The following is an 18,959-nucleotide window of genomic DNA, read 5'->3' as shown; positions in this document are numbered from 1 at the left end:
TGGCTAAACAGTCATATCCATTAATTCACACTACTTGCACACACCACATCCAATGGCAATCCATTCCAATCAAGCATCACCCTATGAGAGAAAAATCTAGATCTCACTCCCTTCTTAGCGGCATTCATTCTCAGCTTCTAAGGATGCCCTCTTGTATATCCTAGGCACCTCAGAGAAAATTACAAAAATCCTAAAAAAACATGACTTAACTTCTTGTTACAGACCATATAAAAAATTGGCATCCCTTATCCGCTCTACTAAAGACCAACCTACCCCCCTAGACCTACCTGGGGTATACCAGGTCCCTTGCAGCTGTAAGCTGTCCTACTTTGGCCAAACAGGCAGGACAGCAAATATCAGAATTTGAAAACATAAGGACTACATCCGGTTTCACCAATACAGCCACTCTGGTTTTGCTGACCATGCGTTGGATACCTGCCATAGAATACGGTGGAAGAAAGTCACAATAATACACCGTAATAAATACAAATATAAAAGGCTTTTCATGGAATCGGCTTCAGCCCTAAGAAACAATCCAAACCTCAACAAATTTCGCTGCATGAGACTGCCTCAAATTTGGGAAACCTGCATCAGAAGGCCTTCAGTCCAATCGCCCAAGAATACCAACATTGCCTGCTAGGGGGCACCATCAGGACTTTAGGAGAAATAATAGCTTCCTGCTTCTTCCTCACTTACTGTTTGTTGTGCCTGCGTGCACGTCTTGTTCTTAAGTTTCTTGAAAATGGCAACGTGACGTTGTTGAAATATTGAAGTATATTAAAATTTATTTTAATGTATATCCTAGTTGACGTTGTAATTTCTTTAAATTATTTAGTAAAAAATGCATAACCAACGTCTAAGCCTTTCCGCGAGAATTAAGATTGTTGGCATTAGTGAAACCTGGCTATCAGAATCAGATATGGTAACTGGGATCGAGTGTAATGGGTATACTATTTTTAGGAATAATAGAAGAGATAGGAGAGGAGGAGGAGTACTACTAATGATATCAGATGACTTAAGTCTAGTTAGTGTAGAAATGCAAGGAAACAATGATGGTAATAATGTCCCATGTAGCGAGTTTAAGTCTATCTGGTGTGATGTGGAAGCTAACAGAATGAAATATATGGTGGTATATTTAACCTTATGGGTACCAGATGAGTAATCATTATGGGTGACTTTAATTGTCCAAACATTGATTGGGTAGAAGAGAAATCTCATGATAAGAAAGAAGAGGAATTTATTGAATTGTTGCAAGACAACTTTCTCAAGCAGCATGTGAAAGAAGGAACTCGAGGTCAAAGAGTATTGGATTTGCTCATAGCATCAGAAGGAGTCTCTGTTAAGAATATGGTTATTTTACAACCAGTTGGTGACAGTAATGATGCTGTGCTTTCTGGGAAGTGTCTAATTGTATTGATGCTCCAATTAGAACAAGTTACATGCTAAACTACAAAGCTGGATTTATAATCAACTTAGGAGAATACTATCTTGAGTCCCATGGTATCAGTTGCTGAATAGGAAAAATGTCAGCAATACATGGGAATCTTTGAAATAGTGCTTAAATGAGGTGGAATTTGAATGTATCTCTAGTGTTCAAAGAATAAATAGGTTGGAGTGAAATGGATGTGCAACAACCTTATTAAGCAAGAGACCCATAAGAAGAAGATGATGTGGAAAGAATATCGTGAGAATAAGAGTGGGAGGAGTTACGAAATACATAGCTCAGGCCAGAAAAGTGGCAAGTAATGTGCAGAAAGCTAAAGGCAATCCAAAAGAATTTTATCATTTATGCCACAAACAAAAGAAAGAATGAATGTGAAGGAATAACTTTATTGAATGCAGATGGTACTCAAAAAACATATTACTTCTGCTAAACAAAGTGCAGTCTCTTCACAATGATGCCAACTTCAACAGGAAATACTAAAAAAAAAAAAAAAGGAGGAAGAAAACTCATTTTGACTGAGAATTCTATGATCAACCCATCCATAACTAAAGTTTAAAATCAGTTTCTTTTTTTCCATATTTTCAAAGGCTGAAGAGGAATATGAAAGTGATGTTTTTATGCCAGAATAGGCTACATATGAGAGTCAGCAAAGGGGAAAAAAAAATGATCTTGATTAGAGATGTTATCAAAAGTGAGGGAGAGTGAGGCATGTTTCTTCATAGAAATAAACCACGATTATGTTTTGGTAGCAGCAAAATTTACTAAATTATCTTCAACCCACTTGAGAATGAATCAAAAATTAGTATTTAAGGTACTGGTCATAAAATATTGTTAACCTAAAATCAACAGATACTACAAGGTTTTGTGAACGATAAAAAGGAATTAACTTTTCTGTCATCAGCAAAGCTATAACTAGAACTCAAAGTTATGAGAAATCACTGGTATGTAGCAAAAAAGAGTAGGTGAAATCAAAGAATCTTCCTTCAGGTACTCTAGTATTGCAAAAAATCAGATGAGATGGATTCATTCAGCATGACACACAATGAATATCCAGAGAGAAAGCTGACAAAGAGTAGAATGGAGACCATAAAATGACAGCTTGGAAAGAAAGCTGTGAAAGCTATACTCAATGAAATGCCTTGGAAAAATCAAGTGAACACATGCGATTCTTCAAACTTTTCCATAGTCTGTAACTTAAAGATAGGAGGTATATTTAGTGAGGAGGTCTGCTGTACAACAAGAATGCTAGAATCCCTTTTGCTGATCACTAATTAACAGATTAACCTCTAAGTAGTGAAGCTGGTTAAGCTGAAATTTGGCATGATGTTTCAAGTAAAATTAATGTTATGAAAAAAGGTTCAGCACTCTTCAACACTTTTCAAGAGTACTGAGATGAGAGCAATGAGACAATAGCTTGATAACTGAATTTTCATTTTTAGAAACATGCTGGATAAATGTTTGCTTCTATGCTGTTGGATAGATCCTAGATGAGTAGGAAAACTAATAAACATAGGGAATACAGGATGAGTGTTAGTTCAGGCGCACAAGCTCTTAGTACAACTTGAAGGACATCATCTGGGCCAGAGGACTTATTATTATTATTATTTTTACATTACTTCCAGGGTGTCCAAGGACTCATCGAGGGAGGGTATTTTTCACTATTTAGAGGTTAATTAGTGATCACTAAAAGGGATTCTAGCATTCTTGTTGTACAGCAGACCTCCTCACTAAGTTTAAAATACTACCACTAGTATTTTCACAAACCAACATCCATGCCCACGGCGGGATTCGAACCCGCAGGCTGGAGAGCGGATACGCAAACCACTCGGCTAACCAGGCTGGCTTATTAGTATGAAGACTATTGAGTATTCACAATATAATTCTGATGAAAGATCAGAGGATGCATACTGAGAGTTACATATAGAAGCATATTTAGAACTGCCTGTTCAGAAGCTTGGCTGAAACTTAGTGATAGCAGAAACCGTATCACTAGGCTTACCCAACGACAGGCTACTAACCTGTCCTGGGAAAATTTGACATACTTTCAAGTTTCAACTATAGAAAAGCCAAAAAGATTATCATGAAAAAGACCATGATTCAGGTAAAGGGAAAGAATTGGAAGATGGAGCATATAATGAAAACTGTGGTATGGAATGTAAGAAGCATCACAATAAGAGGAACTTAATGACCAGCAAAAGCAAGCCAACATAAAAATGAGTATAATAACAGGAAAAGAAAAAATTAAAACGGTACCAACAAAACAAGTAAGTATATACAAATCTATAAGGAGTAAAAGAAGAAGAAAGAGTAAACGCAGGTATAATGATTATCATACATGATATGAAGAACAATATTGCATATTATAACTATTGGAATGAAAGAAAAATATAAATTAGACTCAAAACATTCGGATGCCACATACAATAACTGCTGCATATGCAAAAAAAGAGGAAAAAGAAAAAGATAGTAACACTTTTTATAAAAAATTACAGAATGTCATAGATAAAACAAATAAAATGGACTATTTACCATTACCAGGAGATTTAAATGCCAGAATAGGAAACAGAAAACACAAAACAAATGAAGGAAGATTTGGGACTTTGTCATTTATAATAATATTAATAATAATAATAGCATAATGAACTCCATATTTAAACATAAAGAAATATATAAATATGCATCATCAGCCAAAAGATTTAAATCAGTTATTATTGAAAATTTTAAACCAGCTGACTTAATCCTAGATGTAAGAGCACATCAAGGCTGCAAATTAAACTTTGATCACTATATGGTATTGACAAAAATTTTATTTAAACTGCAAAAATAAATAAAATAGAAAATACTTATTAACTGAGTTACAAAATTTCTTCATTACAAGATCTCCATACTAGGTAACAATATCAATAAAAGCACTGATGTAAAAACAGAAACTATACAAAAATCAAATGACACAGAAGAAGAAGAAGAAGAAGAATGGGAAAATCTGAAACAATTCCTGAGCAAAGCAGCAAAAGAAAGCTTAGGAATAAAGAGCAAATGGAACAGAAAAAGAGATCTATGAAACTCGAACAAAGAAATAGAAAATATAAAAACAAAAAAGGCACTTACCAGAAATGGCTTATTTCAGAGACAACAGAATCAGAAATAAAATACAAAAGAAACAGTGCAATTAAAAAATCGTAAATAAGGAGAGAGAGAGAGAGAGAGAAAGAACGAACAATTTTGTAACAGATCTAGAAAAGGTGTATATAACCCAGAAATGTATAAAATACATGAACAAAGAAAAGAAATAAAAGAAAAGGTAAAAATACCAACAATATGTTTAGAAAAATGACTAACCTATTTTAAAAATCTCCAGACTGACAATAATAAAGTAAAATTTTATAAAACAAAGAATGACCTATAAAAGAAAATGTTATAATGTCTGAAAAAAAAAATACAATAAATAAGTTGAAAAATAGGAAGACACCAGTTGAAGACAATATAAATATGGAACTATACAAAAATGCCAGTGAAAAATTTAATGAAAGATTCCTAAAATTCTTTAATAAGGTCTGGATTTCTGGAAAAATTCATCATTATCATCATCAAATTCCTGCCATGTACCCTCAAGGGGTGTACAGGATATGATAGTACTACATGAAAAAAATTACATCATTACTAACTTCCTATCTACAATTTTCCTCCAAATCAGTCTGTTACTTGTCAAGACTCCAACATTATCAGATCTTATATTTCTATCGTCTAAGACACTTTGTACTGTATCAATCCACCTATATCTTGGTCTTCCTCTGGGTCATTTTGCTGCCAACCTGGCAGAGAACACTTGTTTTGCTAATCTTTCCTCGCCTATTCTGTTTAAGTGACCATACCACCTGATATTAGCTCTGCTAACGCATTCCTGGATGCTGACAATGTCAAGTTCTTTCCTAATATCCTCGTTTTTAATATGATATTGCCATTGATGCCATCTGTTCATGCCTATAATCTTTCTCAGGACTCTCATATCTGCGGTCTCTAGCCTTTGGTCAAGTGTTTTACTTCTGACCCAACTCTCAGATCCATAAGTTAAAATTGGTTTGAACACTGTCTTGTATACAGCTAATTTAGTGTTCCGATTAATTTCTCTCTTATTCCATATGATTTTATTCAATTGACTTCCCACCATACCAGCATTGCTGATTCTGTTGTCTATTTCTATATTTAATTTACCATCTTCAGTAAAAATCATGCCTAAGTAGCTGAATTTTACTTGTTCCACAGGTTCTCCATTCACAACACAGTTGACATTTTCAATGATTCTGCCTATTTTCATTGTCTTTGTCTTTTTATTGCTGACCTTCATACCATATCTATTACAACAGCTATTCAATTTACTCAGAGAAACTTGCAGACTTGTAGCAGATTTAGAAGTATAACATCATCCGCATAAAGCAAAGAGCTGACATTAACATCTCCAATTTTGATATCATTTTTAATACCACTTTCCTTCATAATGTGATCCATATAGATAATGAATAACAGAGGGGATAATGTACATCATTGTCTCACACCAGATTTAACATTAAAACCATCTTCCTGTACTTCCTTCAATTCTAACTGCTGACTTACAACTCAAATAAAGACTAAGTATTCCTTGATATAATGCCCCATTGACACCATATAACTGCAGCATATTGAAGAGCTTCTCTCTTGGCACCTTGTCATATGCCTTTTCCAAATCGACAAAACTTAAATACAGATCTTTGTTATATTCCCATGCTTTCTCAACTATTTGTCGTAAAGTGAAGATCTGATCCTGACAGCCTCTGTTTGGCCTGAATCCAGCTTGTTCTTCACCAAGCTTTTCTTCCACAATTCTTCTCAACCATTTCTCAAGTATACTTGCATAGATCTTGCCAGGAACACTCAGTAGTGAAATACCTCTATAATTCTCACATTCAGTTTTATTTCCCTTTTTATATATGGGCACTATGAGAGCTCTACTCCAATCATCGGGAATTCGTCCCTCTGTCCAGGCTTTCTTAACTATGCAGTGCAGCCACTGTAAGAGTTTTATACCACCATACTTCAGCATTTCTGGTCGAATATCATCTACTCCTGCTGCCTTTCCATATTTCAAGCCTTTGATAGCTTTTTCTACTTCAAGTATAGATATGTATTCCTGCCTGCATGCCTGGTCAGTGTTTTTTACCCCTGTCCTATCATAACTGTTTGTTTCATTTAGCTGTTTTTCAAAATAATTACTCCATACTTTAAGGATATCTTTTTCTCCAGTTTTCATGTCACCTTTATCATCTCTAACTCCTTTTACAGCACTCTTTCCTCCATTCCTAAGCTTCTTCAACATCCGCCAGAATATTTTGCCACTTGCTTGATATTTATTTTCTATATTCTTGCAAAAGCCCTCCCATGACTTTTGTTTAGCTAGTTTTACACAGTGTTTAGACAATGTTTTACACATTCTTGCATTTGTCTCTACATTCTCAAAGAGCACAAGCTGACTTATTTGACAGGAACTTTTGATATGCTTTCTTCTTTTCCTTCACTGCCTCTTTAATGTCCTGTGTCCACCACAGAGTTCTGATTTTTTTATCCTTGCAGACAACCTCACCACATGCCTCTCTGGCAGAATCAATCAATGTTTTCTTCAGAGTTTGCCACTGAATCTCCAAAGTTTGATTCCTGTTCTCAAACTCTTTCATTTTTTCTTCAATAATCTTTGTGTATTTTAGTCTACAGTTCACATCTGAGAGCTGCTCAACTTTTATTCGCTTTAAAATTTTCTTACATGTTATTCTTTTGAATATGAAATTCAATTTTATCCTGCTCAAGACTAAATAGTGATCACTTCCAATTTCAAATCCTCTGTACACTCTGGTGTCCTGCACCAGGGAGAAAACATCACTATCGACAATAACATAGTCAATGAGACTTTTCTTATTCTTAGCATCTTCTCTCCATGTGAATTTGTGCACATATTTATGTTGGAACATGGTGTTAGTAATAACCAGTCCATGTCCTGAGCAGAAATACAACAGATATTTGCCATTATTATTAGCTTTGCTCTTTTCTCCAAATTTTCCCAAAATATTTTTATATGTCTCACAATCATTTCCTACTCTGCTATTTAGATCCCCAACAAGAATCAACTTTTCCTTTTTCATTGTGCCAGTTGCTTTTTCTAAAGCCTCAAAAAATTCCTCCACTTCTACCTTAGTGGAACCTTCTGTGGGACCATAGGCACAAATAAGTCTCATTGTCCAGTTCCCCATTCCCATATTTGCCCACATCACTCTACTTGAGACTGACTTCCATTCAAGAAGATTAGTCTCTTATTTTGTGTTGAATACTATGGCTACTCCTTTTCCTTGATTGTCATTGCCTGAATATAACATTTTGTATTTATTGCTCAGAAAGATCTCACCAGTTTTGGTCTTTTTTTGTTTCAGTCACCCCTATTATGTCGATCTGGTACTTATCTAATTCCTCAGCTAGCTCCATTTCTTTGCGATTCAGGCTTCTTATGTTGATAGCACCGATCTTTAACTCTGGTGATGTTGAGTTGGGGTTTGTTTTCAGATTTGTTCCAGTAGCCGACTTTTCGCTGTTCGCCCTGTTTCCCTGGCGAAAATAACGGGGGCCTTGTTTAACCGGGCGACGCCCCAGCCGGCATGAAATTTGGTCGTGTTGTACCATCATTTTTTTATTTTGGTTTAACCAGTAAGAATATAATTTGGTCGGCTAAATCCCAAATTGCCAGCCCATCCTCATTCGTTCAGTATCCAAGTAGATACCCATCAGGGTGCACCACGAGAAGGTGAGGATTGGACATTATGTCAGAAGCCCTGGTCGGTTCTCCGCATTCCTTTGAAGGCTATGTGGAGGTCTCCTCTCAGTTATACAGCTTTGAACCTTAAGCACCAACTCTTGGAAAAAAAATGAATATATAAAAAAAGTTTATAAAAAAAAGGAAATAATGATGACTGCAATAACTATAAGAGAATTAGTCTGCTACAATGCAGGAATATATATATATATATATATATAAGCACCAACTCTTGGAAAAAAAATGAATATATAAAAAAAGTTTATAAAAAAAAGGAAATAATGATGACTGCAATAACTATAAGAGAATTAGTCTGCTACAATGCAGGAATATATATATATATATATATATATATATATATATATATATGCAGGAATATCAAAAGAGAGACTAAACAACTAGAGAACAAAATGTATTCCAAGAAGGTTGATTCTTGTATAGATTCCATTTTACAATAAAATTATTCATTACAAAGAGAAGAGAATTTCAATAATAAATTAATAATAGCCTATATTGATTTTAAAAGCTTTATAAAATTAATAAACAAAAATTGTTTATAAGATTGGAGAATTCATTAGTGGAGACAGTGAGTTGTATGTAACTGAAAGAATAGTAGTAGAATAGACAGCGAGATGTGCAGTTGTGTAGAGTAGAGTGCCCTCTTGTGATTAGGCCTTGAACTCTTTAGAGGTGTCACATAATAATAATAATAATAAAATATTAATTGATTTAAATATATCAAACCAGCTTTTACATTCTATTCAAGATACATATACAGGAAAGAAAATAGCAGTCAAATTAGAACAAATATCAGAATGGAAATACATATCAAGAGGAGTACAGAAAGGATGTACCTTATTGCCTCTACTTTTATATATATATACTTACAATAAGCTGGAAACAGAATAATCAATTTGGTATACAAATAAACCCACAAATAAAGATAATTATATTTGCAAATGATCAAATTGTATTAGGTACATCAGATGATTGGAGATCAGTAAAATCATTAAATGAAATTTCAGAATGATATAATATGAGAATATCTAATAAATTAAAGACAAAAATAATGGCTTCCAAAGGAGAAAATCCAATAAGTAAAAGAGTGATAAATAATAAAATATTAGAACAAGTAAATACTTTCAAATACATAGGATGTGAGTTATCATATGAAGATGAAAAAGATATAGATATTAAAGTATCAAATTTTTTTAATAGTATGATAAATAATATCATGCTGGAGGCTTAATGGATTGTATATAGCACTCAGAAAGGATTAAAAACAGAATTTAATTCTTCCTATATTTCGTCTCAGTCAATGAGACATCTTCAGGGATTACAAAAAAAAAAAAAAAAAAAAAAAAAAACTAATGTAACATAAAAACAAATAACAAACAATACTAAGCCCAACCACATGGGTGACACTAAAGTCTTATCTAGGTAAAGCGCTCTCTGAGGGCGGTTGTAGGTGGTCTGGAATGTAAAGTGGGACCTCTGGTGATAAGCGTTTTCCAAATCTTAGGAAGCTTAGTGCAACCATATTTGTTAAGATTTAGTTGATTCCATTGAGAGCTGCTGCCGATTCTAAGAATAGTCTTTCTCTTTTGAATTTGCTGTGGAGGAGCATGGTTGTTTTTTTCCATGAGATTCTGTGGGTTGTATCCAAAACATGGTCAGCCAGGCCTGACTGACCATAGTCGTGGTTGCAGATGTATGACTTATGTTCCTCCAGGTGGATAGTAGCTGATCTGCCTTTCTGTCTAAAGTATGCCAGTTTACAGGAACAGGGTACTTTATAGACTCCAGGCACTGAGAGAGGAGAGAGCTGATCTTTTGTAGAGCAGATAAGGGTAGTAAGTTTGCAGCGGGGCTTAAATGCTGTATGTAGGTTGTACTTTTTTAAAATCTTGGCTATTTTTTCAGATGTGCCACGGATATAGTGTATGGTGACGGCATTTCTAAACTCTTTTTGAAGAGAAGACCGGGGAATGGGGGAGGACCTGATTAATTTTTTAATGCTGTGATCGCTGTAGCCATTGGAGAGGAAAGTGTTGTGTATGTGGTCAAGCTCAGTTGTAAGGGCAGTTCCACTGGAACAAAGATTGTGGGCTCTCTTGGTAAGAGTTTTAATAATGCCATATTGTTGAGCAGGGTGGTGGTGAGAGTGTTTGTGGATGTATCTGCCTGTGTGCGTGGGTTTTCTATATACAGTGAAAGAAAGTGTACCGTTGGGAAGGCGTGGAACTAAGGTGTCTAGGAAGGGTAAACAATTGTTCTTTTCCTTTTCCAAAACCCTCATAGAAAATTTAACCTTAAATAACACAGACATATTGGTAAGCTTGACATCTCCTCATTGTTTACCAATATTCCCTTAATTGATACCTTAACACTCTTAAAAAACGTTTTTCCTTCTGACATCTTAGATCTCTTTTCCTTTGCCATCTATTCTGATTATTTTTCTTGGAAGAACAAAATCTATAAGCAGATAGAAGGAACCGCCATGGGTTCCCCCCTCCCTCTCACTCCTCTTGCCAATTTTTATATGGATAATTTTGAAAAACGAGCCATAGACTCAGCCCCTCTCAAAGAATAATATATTTAAGCCATCCCTGGTACAAAAACATAGAAACCAGAATCAGACTGAATAATGTCCTCTCTAAACCAACTGTTTTATATGTAAGTGAAATATGGACCATAAAATAGAAAGATGAAAAATTAAGAAATGAAATTTCTCAGAGAAACAGCTGGATATACTAAGTGGGACCAAAAAAAACAATTCAAGAAATTTTACAATCCCTGAATATAAAACGAATTAACTATTCTACAAGTAAATATAAACAAAAATGGATAGAACAGCTAAACTGAATGGACAATAGCAGACTGTCACAAATACTATACAGACATAAAATAAATAAAAAAAGAAGAATTGGAAGACACAGGCACAGTGTCCTGTTCTTGTCTCATGACATCATGAGACAAGAACAGGACACTGTGCCTAAAATATGTGATAAAAAGAAGACTGGCATTGGTCGTCTAAACATGAGTTGAAGGACTAATGGTAAGAGTTCTGCTTTATTTTTTTAATGTTGCTGTCATTGTTCCATCAAAATGAGAGAGAGAGAGAGAGAGAGAGAGAGAGAGAGAGAGGGAGATAGAAGCATAGTAGAGCAGAAGTGGTGTCAAACCTTGGTAAGGGACCAAAAGGCTCAACTGCCATTTAACATTTTATTATTATTATATAGGTATCTCCATGGTTTAGAAGACAATGCAGAAGATCCATTATTCACACACAATACCTACGCTACTTAAAGTCATTCACTGTTGAAGTACTCGCAACCACCTTTGGCAACCCATTCTGTCCATCCACCCCTCTAAGCAAAAAAATCTACTAACACTCTTGCTAACTACACTCTTACATAATTTCCATGGGTGACCTCTTGTTCTCTCCTCTCCTCTCCTGTCATGTACTGAAAAATGTCTTCAGTATCAATCCTATAAAAGCCCTTTAATAATGTATATGCTTCTATCATGTCTCCTTTTTTTTTCTATCAGCTAGTCTTTGAAGCTGACAGACTATCAATCTACTCTCATAGGGAGCATCCCATAGACCTACAGCAATCTTTGCTACACACCTATGAATCCTCTTCATCACTTCTTCATCCCACACAAAAATCCAGGTAACCAGATCTGCACAAAGAAATTCAGATGTCACCTTAGAAAATCCTTATTTAGGGGAACAAAACTTCTCTAACCCTGCTTGTTAGTGTGTTCGTCAACAACCACATAATCTCATATGCTGTTTTCACTACTATCTTTGCAATAGGCCTTCTAAACTCCCTGTCCACAATCACACCCAAGTACTTTGCCAGATCAGTTTCTTGCAGTGCAGTGCAGTGCAGTTCCATCAATAGAGCACACCGCTTGTAATTGCTTCTTCACAAAGTGCATAACCTTACACTTGGCCACATTAAACTGACAGCCATTTGCCCATACTGCTAGTCTATTAAGTCCCTGCAGAATCTCTGGATCACCTTCATTACAACTGCTCTTCTCAGTTTAGCATCATCAGCAAACAACTAAATATTTCCTGTCAAATTCATTTCCTATACCATTGATGTATAAATTAAACAATAGAGAACCAAGTACTGAATTCCTGTGGTACACCACTGGTCACCTGTCTTCTCCTGGATTCAATTCCTCTTTAAATTACTCTTTGATGTCTGTCCATCAGCCACCCTCTAATCCAAATCACTAGATTTATATTCATCTCCATTTGCTCCAATTTATGCAACAGAGTTCGAAATCCTGTCAAATGCCTTTGCAAAGGCTAGTAATATCACTGAGTAGCCATTTACCTTCTCCAACTCTATTGTCACTTTATTCTACAAAAGCAAGCAAATCACTAAGGCAAGATTTACCTTCATAAAACCATGATGTCCCTCATAGAGTATCATATTACTTCTACCCAGTCCTGAATTTTGATTTTTTTTTCTTTCTCTAATACCTTATCTACTGCTCCTGAGATGCTGATTGGCCTATAACTTGCTACTTCAGTCTTGGAGTCTCCTTTCTGCAGTGGGACATTTTTTGCCCTATTTCCACTCCATTGGCACCTTCCCAGTACTGAGGTTTAAATTAAAAAGATTTGTCAAAAGAGCTGATAATTCTTGAGCACATTCTCGTAACACACAGGCCAATATGCCATCTAATCCCATGGCTGCATTCAGGTTCTACAACATTTTAAGCATCTCCATTTCTTCAACCTCTATTCTCCCATCAGTCAATGTCACATCTGCAAAATGCTCACTCAGTAATTCAACTATTGCTTTGTTACCAAAATCCTCAGAAACAAATGCTCCACTCACTCCGAATGGAATAAGGTTATTGAAGAATACCCTGACAAACAGAGATAATTAGGTTTTTATACCTCTTTCTATGGGGTAGGACACCATTATGCACAAATCTAGTAACCTGGATTTCTTGGGGATGAGGAGACTGAAAGTATCCAAAAGTGAGTGACCAAGATGATGGCAGGTCTATGGAATGCACCTTATGAGATTTGTGGATTATAGAAATTGTTTGATAGGCAGAAAAGGTGTGATGTGATTGACGTATAAATTAGTGAAAAGTTTTTACAGGATAAATTTTGGTCACTCACTTTTGGATACTTTCAGTCTCCTCATCCCCAAGAAATCCAGGTTACTAGATTTGTGCATAATGGTGTCCTACCCCATAGAAAGGGGTATAAAAACCTAATTATCTCTGTTTGTCAGGGTATTCTTCAATAACTCAGGGATGTACAGACACTGATTAGATCGTCGGCTTGTCGAGAGCTCCTGAAAAGATTAGTATTATTTTGTGTTAACATTAGATATTTTACTAGAATTTTAAGTAGTATTGTTTGCTTTTTGTTTCTTGGTGTGTCTGTACAATTTTCGCGTGTTTTCTGTTATTTTAATTATTATTTTTAAGAAAAGATAGCGCACACATGGCACCGATAAAGAAAAAAATGGCGGCCAGATCGGCATGTTTGTTTAAGAGTTTTGATGTAAACGAATTTATGCAATGTGCTGTCTGTGAAATGTATGCCTTGCAAAGAGCGGTGGGAGTCTGGTTAGAAAGTGATAGTGGAGTTAATATGTGTAAAAAGTGTAAAGAGAATGAGGACTTCAAGTGTGTTTCGTGTGTCGAGAGCGATATCGTGAACGATAGTCAGAATGTAGAAAATGGCGGTGTGCTAGAGAATTGCGTGGTAGTACCAGATAGGTGTGAGAGCGTCGCCGAAATTGTAATTGAAGGTAGAAACACAGAAAGAATGGATGATTTGATCGATAATGAAAATGGTGAGATAAATGCGAGTAGCGAAATTGCCCGTTTGAATGGTGCCATACACAGAGCTAAAAGACAACTGGAGCGTATGGAAAAATGTGTGTTGAACGTACCGACAAATAACCGGTGGAAGTCTGTGACGGCAAATAATAGAATGTTTGCAAACGTCAATAAAATGAAGGAGCGAGTGCTGTATGGGGATTCGCTATTAAGAGGCGTAATAATTGAGAGTTTAACGAAGTCATACCAGCCGGGTGAGATCATAAAGGACGTCAGCGAATCTATTCGACTGCAAAAACAGAGGGTGAAAGAGATGATAATTGTGGCAGGAACGAATGATTTGAAAGAGGACAAAATGGAAATGATAGAGGATGTGAGGGAGATGTTTGAGGTAGCAAAAGAGAAGAGTGAGAGAGTTAGGATGGTGAGTATCTTACCGCGGTATGACAGTGAAGTGTTTAGAAGGAGGGCCATAATTGCCAATGACTTTATGCGTGGGTTATGCATGGAGAGTGGTGTGGAATTTGTGGATGTGTGGAATGAGTTCGATGGGCGAAAGGACATATAAGATGGATGGATTGCATTTGAATGGAGTTGGTGTACGGAGACTTGAAAGAGTCTTGATGAATGATGTGGAAGTGGATGTACAGACTCAGGGAAACTAGATTTATTAAGAGGGGGGGGAGTAGATATGCTGACTTTAGGGGGGGCAGTTAAGTGCATGAATGAGTATATTATGCCCGAGCGAGTACGACGGACAACAAATCAGAATGGGATAGTTAGTATAAGGCATCAAAGTAAGGATGGGACAAATGGGCTTCTGCGATTCATGTACACTAATGCCAGGAGTATTAGGAACAAGAAGGAAGAGTTTTTGGCCATGGTTGGCACTTCCAGGCCAGAGGTTGTCGGTATTAGTGAAACATGGCTGACAGAAGATGATAAAGCTAGTGGGATTGAATGCGACGGGTATAGCGTGTTCAGGAGTGACAGGGTGAATAAAAAGGGGGGAGGAGTGTTATTGATGATAGCTGATGATCTTCAGCCAAGGAGTATAGAAGTTGAACTGCATGATGGGGAAAAAAGCACATTTGAGGCTGTTTGGTGTGAGATACAATCCAGCAGAACAAAATATACAATTGGGTGCTGCTATAGACCGGGTGATGGAGTGGATGGTGGGGATAGTATGCATAAGCAAATAGAAGAAATGAGTGGAAGGAGGGTAATTATTATGGGTGATTTCAATTATGGTAACATTGACTGGAAAGAGGAGAGGGCACATGGGACGAAGGAATTGGATTTTATGCGTATTAAGGGACAACTATCTACGGCAACATGTATTGGAAAATACCAGGGGGCAGAGAGTGCTGGACCTAGTAATTGCAACCGAGAATGTGGCTGTAATGAACATGACCATGTTGCCACCAATTGGTGAGAGTGACCATAAAGTCATGACTTGGGAGGTGGCTAAAGGAGTCGAATTTACAATTAAGACAGGGTACATGTGGAATTACCGGGCTGGTAAGTATGACAAGCTTAGGTGTGTGCTTGGCTCAATGCCATGGCATGTAAAACTGCAAGGGCTGGATGTTGATAGTGCATGGGAGGTGGTTAAGAACTGTTTGCAGGAGGCAATGGTTGACTGTATACCAAGAGTCCGAATAATAAATCAAGTAGGGGTTAAATGGATGAATAACACTATTAAGCTTGAGCTGCAAAAAAAGAAACAATTGTGGAGGAAATTTAAGGAGAAGGGTGACCATCAGGCGCAGGAACAGTATAAAGCTCAGGCCAGGATGGTAACAAGGGTGATAAGAAAAGCAAAAGCAGATTACGAAAGGAAATTGGCCATGCAGGCTAAAGAGAATCCCAAACAGTTTTTTCAATATGTTGCAAGTAAAAGGAAAAATGCTCATGGTAGAATGATCTTAAAAAATGCTGAGGGTAGGGAGGTAACCGAATCAGTCGATATTGTGGAATTACTGGGCGAGCACTTTGCAAGAGTATATCATCCAGGTGGTGACTTTGCAGGAATGGAAGAACCAACAGCTTATACTGGAATTGTGATGAATGAAGTAGAGGTAACTAGTCTATTACAGAACCTCAATGTCAATACATCTGTGGGATTGGATGGTATACCAGCTCGTGTCGTACGTGAAGCGGCCAAAGAAATTGTCAGTGCCCTTGACCATTTTGTTTAATTTGAGCCTCAGGACTGGGTCAGTCCCAAGGGGGTGGAAAGAGGGGAAAATAGTTCCACTGCACAAAGGTGGTTCCAAGGCTGCTGTTGAAAATTACCGGCCAATCAGCATAACAGGAATCATTATCGAGGTCTTAGAGAAAATAGTCAAGAGGAAAATACAAGATTGGATAGAAGAAAATGGGATACTGTATCGGGGACAGCATGGTTTTGTGAAGGGTAGGTCATGCCTCAGTAACTTGCTCACGTATTATAACACAGTGATGGCTGAACTGGATAAGGGTAATGAGGTTTACGGTGATTCTACTGGACCTTGACAAGGCCTTTGACAGGATACCACATGGAATTCTAATCAGTAAATTGGGGCATATGGGGATGGTCATAGGGTTGGTGAGATGGATAGGAGGGTGGTTGACGGAGAGATATCAGAGAGTGGTTTACTCAGGAGTAGAGTCCACAAGACGGCCTGTGACTAGTGGTGTGCCACAAGGATCTGTTCTTGGACCACTGCTGTTTAATATGTTCATAAATGATATAGGAAAGGATCTGAGAGGAACAGTTCATTTGTTTGCGGATGATGCGAAGTTGGGTAGGGCAATAGTGAATGCAGATGACGTCAAAATTTTGCAGGATGATTTGGATAGATTGGAGGTCTGGTCTAAGGAGAATGGATGTCAGTTTAATGTGGCAAAATGTAAGGTTATGCATTTTGGGGTGAAAAGATTGGCGGCAGTTTACTGCATTGGTGGAACCGTGCTCCAGGAAATTGATGAGGCACGAGATTTAGGAGTGTTGGTAGATAAGGAGTTGAAATTTAGGGGACACGTTGCAAAAGTGGCCAAATCAGCTCATCAAATCACTTGGTTGCTGAAGAATACGTTGACAAGCAGAGACAAGCAGGTTATTGTTCCTCTGTATCGAGCCTTGATAAGACCCCATCTAGACTACTGTGCTCAGATTTGGTCACCTAGGTTTCTTCTTGATGGGGAGCAGGTGGAGAGGATCCAGAGGCGAGTGACCAAGATGATAGCAGGTCTGTGGAATGAACCGTATGAGAACAGGTTGAGGATTTGTGGGTTGCAAAAATTGGTTGATAGGCGGAGGAGGGGAGATATGATTGAGACATTCAAATTACTGAAGGGTTTCTATAAAATTAATTCAGAAGATATTTTTGAGAACAGGGCTGGTTGTGGGAGGACTAGGGGACATCCATGGAAACTGGGCAAAAGTGTGGTTAGTAAACGTGTTAGAGCTGGGTTCTTTACTTTTAGAGTAGTGAATGAGTGGAATGTGCTCCCTGAGTCTGTGGTGGATGCTGTGACAGTAAATGAGTTTAAGGCGAGGTATGATAGATACTTTATGAATGTCAAATAGTTGTGATGAATATGATTTGGGGCCTCCCTCGATGAGTCTAATGACTCCCTGGAGTTGCCCGTAATAATAGTAATAGTAATAAAATAGAGAGGAAATTTTTCAAAACAGGTCTGGTAGTAGGAGAACTAAGCAGTTATCCTTGGAAATTGAGCGAGAGTGTGAAGACAAGATTTTTTGCTTGGAGAGTAGTGAATGAGTGGAATATGTTGCTAGAGTCTGTTGTGGGTGCCATGATTAAATGACTTCCAAGTAGAGGATGACAGATATTGAGCAAATGTGGGTAGTGCCCACATAATGCTTAGGGCCTACCTTGATGAGTCTACATACTCTGTAAAGTTGCCCTTGAAATAATAATACAATAATATATATATATATAATATATATATGGGGTGCTTAAGGGTCAAAGCTGTATAACTGAGAGGAGACCTCCACATAGCCTTTAAAGGAATGCAGAGAACCGACCAGAGCTTCTGACCTAATGTCCAATCCTGACCTCCTCGTGGTGCACCCTATTGGGTATCTACCTGGATACTGAACGAACAAGGATGGGCTAGCAATTTGGGATTTAGTTGACCAAATTGTATTCTTATTGGTTTAAACCAAAATACAAAATGATGGTACAACATGACAAATTTCATGACGGCTGGGGTGTCGCCTGGTTAAACAAGGCCCCCATTGTTTTTGCCAGGGAACCAGGGTGAAAAGCGAAAAGTTAGCTACTGGAACAAACGGTAAAACACACCCCAACTCAATATTGTTAAATTGTGAATGAAGATATTTGGGAATTATAATACTTCATTCACATTTAACATAATCTGCCATAACTTAGCAAGACTTGTGTATATTATTTGATGTTAATCTCTTGTTGGTAAATTATTATTTATATAATTATTTGAGTTTGTTTATTATTGTTTAATTATATAATTTTGGGATATGTATTTGTAATGAAAGGACTCTGTATTAAAATGTCATTCAATTTATTTTATTTATTCCTGTTTTAATATTATAAGAAGCTGTGTATATATATTAGAAGAATTTGTATTTATCATATTTAAATGTATATTATATGAATTGTAATATATCCTTTTTTGTGTTTCTGTATGTAAGAGTACTTTTATGTAATTCTTCTGATTGAATTTGATTGGCTGCTGAAGGAGAAATGGAGTTTGTTTTTTTAGTTAGCATGTGCTTATAACGTGAATGGCTATGATATGGAGAGACGCCTGTAGATGTAAGCTGAACTGGCTAGAACCAGATTTTGGCAGGAAGAATAAACAGAGTTA

The 18,959-nt window shown here is 36.9% G+C and overlaps 1 protein-coding gene across 5 annotated transcripts in view; it reads right to left on the bottom strand.

Annotated features, from left to right (window-relative positions):
* The window catches only part of LOC150093801 (FAST kinase domain-containing protein 4-like), a 162,066-nt gene that overhangs the window by 44,111 nt on the left and 98,996 nt on the right, over positions 1 to 18,959 (bottom strand). The gene's annotated exons all lie outside the window — the stretch shown is intronic.

Source organism: Typopeltis vanoorti, chromosome 23 (assembly GCF_054136105.1).
Source record: "Typopeltis vanoorti isolate ZY-2024b chromosome 23, IOZ_Tvanoo_1.0, whole genome shotgun sequence".
Classification (NCBI taxonomy): Eukaryota; Metazoa; Arthropoda; class Arachnida; order Uropygi; family Thelyphonidae; genus Typopeltis; species Typopeltis vanoorti.
Note: the sequence above shows the minus strand (reverse complement) of the source record. Positions and strands in the feature narration are given on the sequence as shown.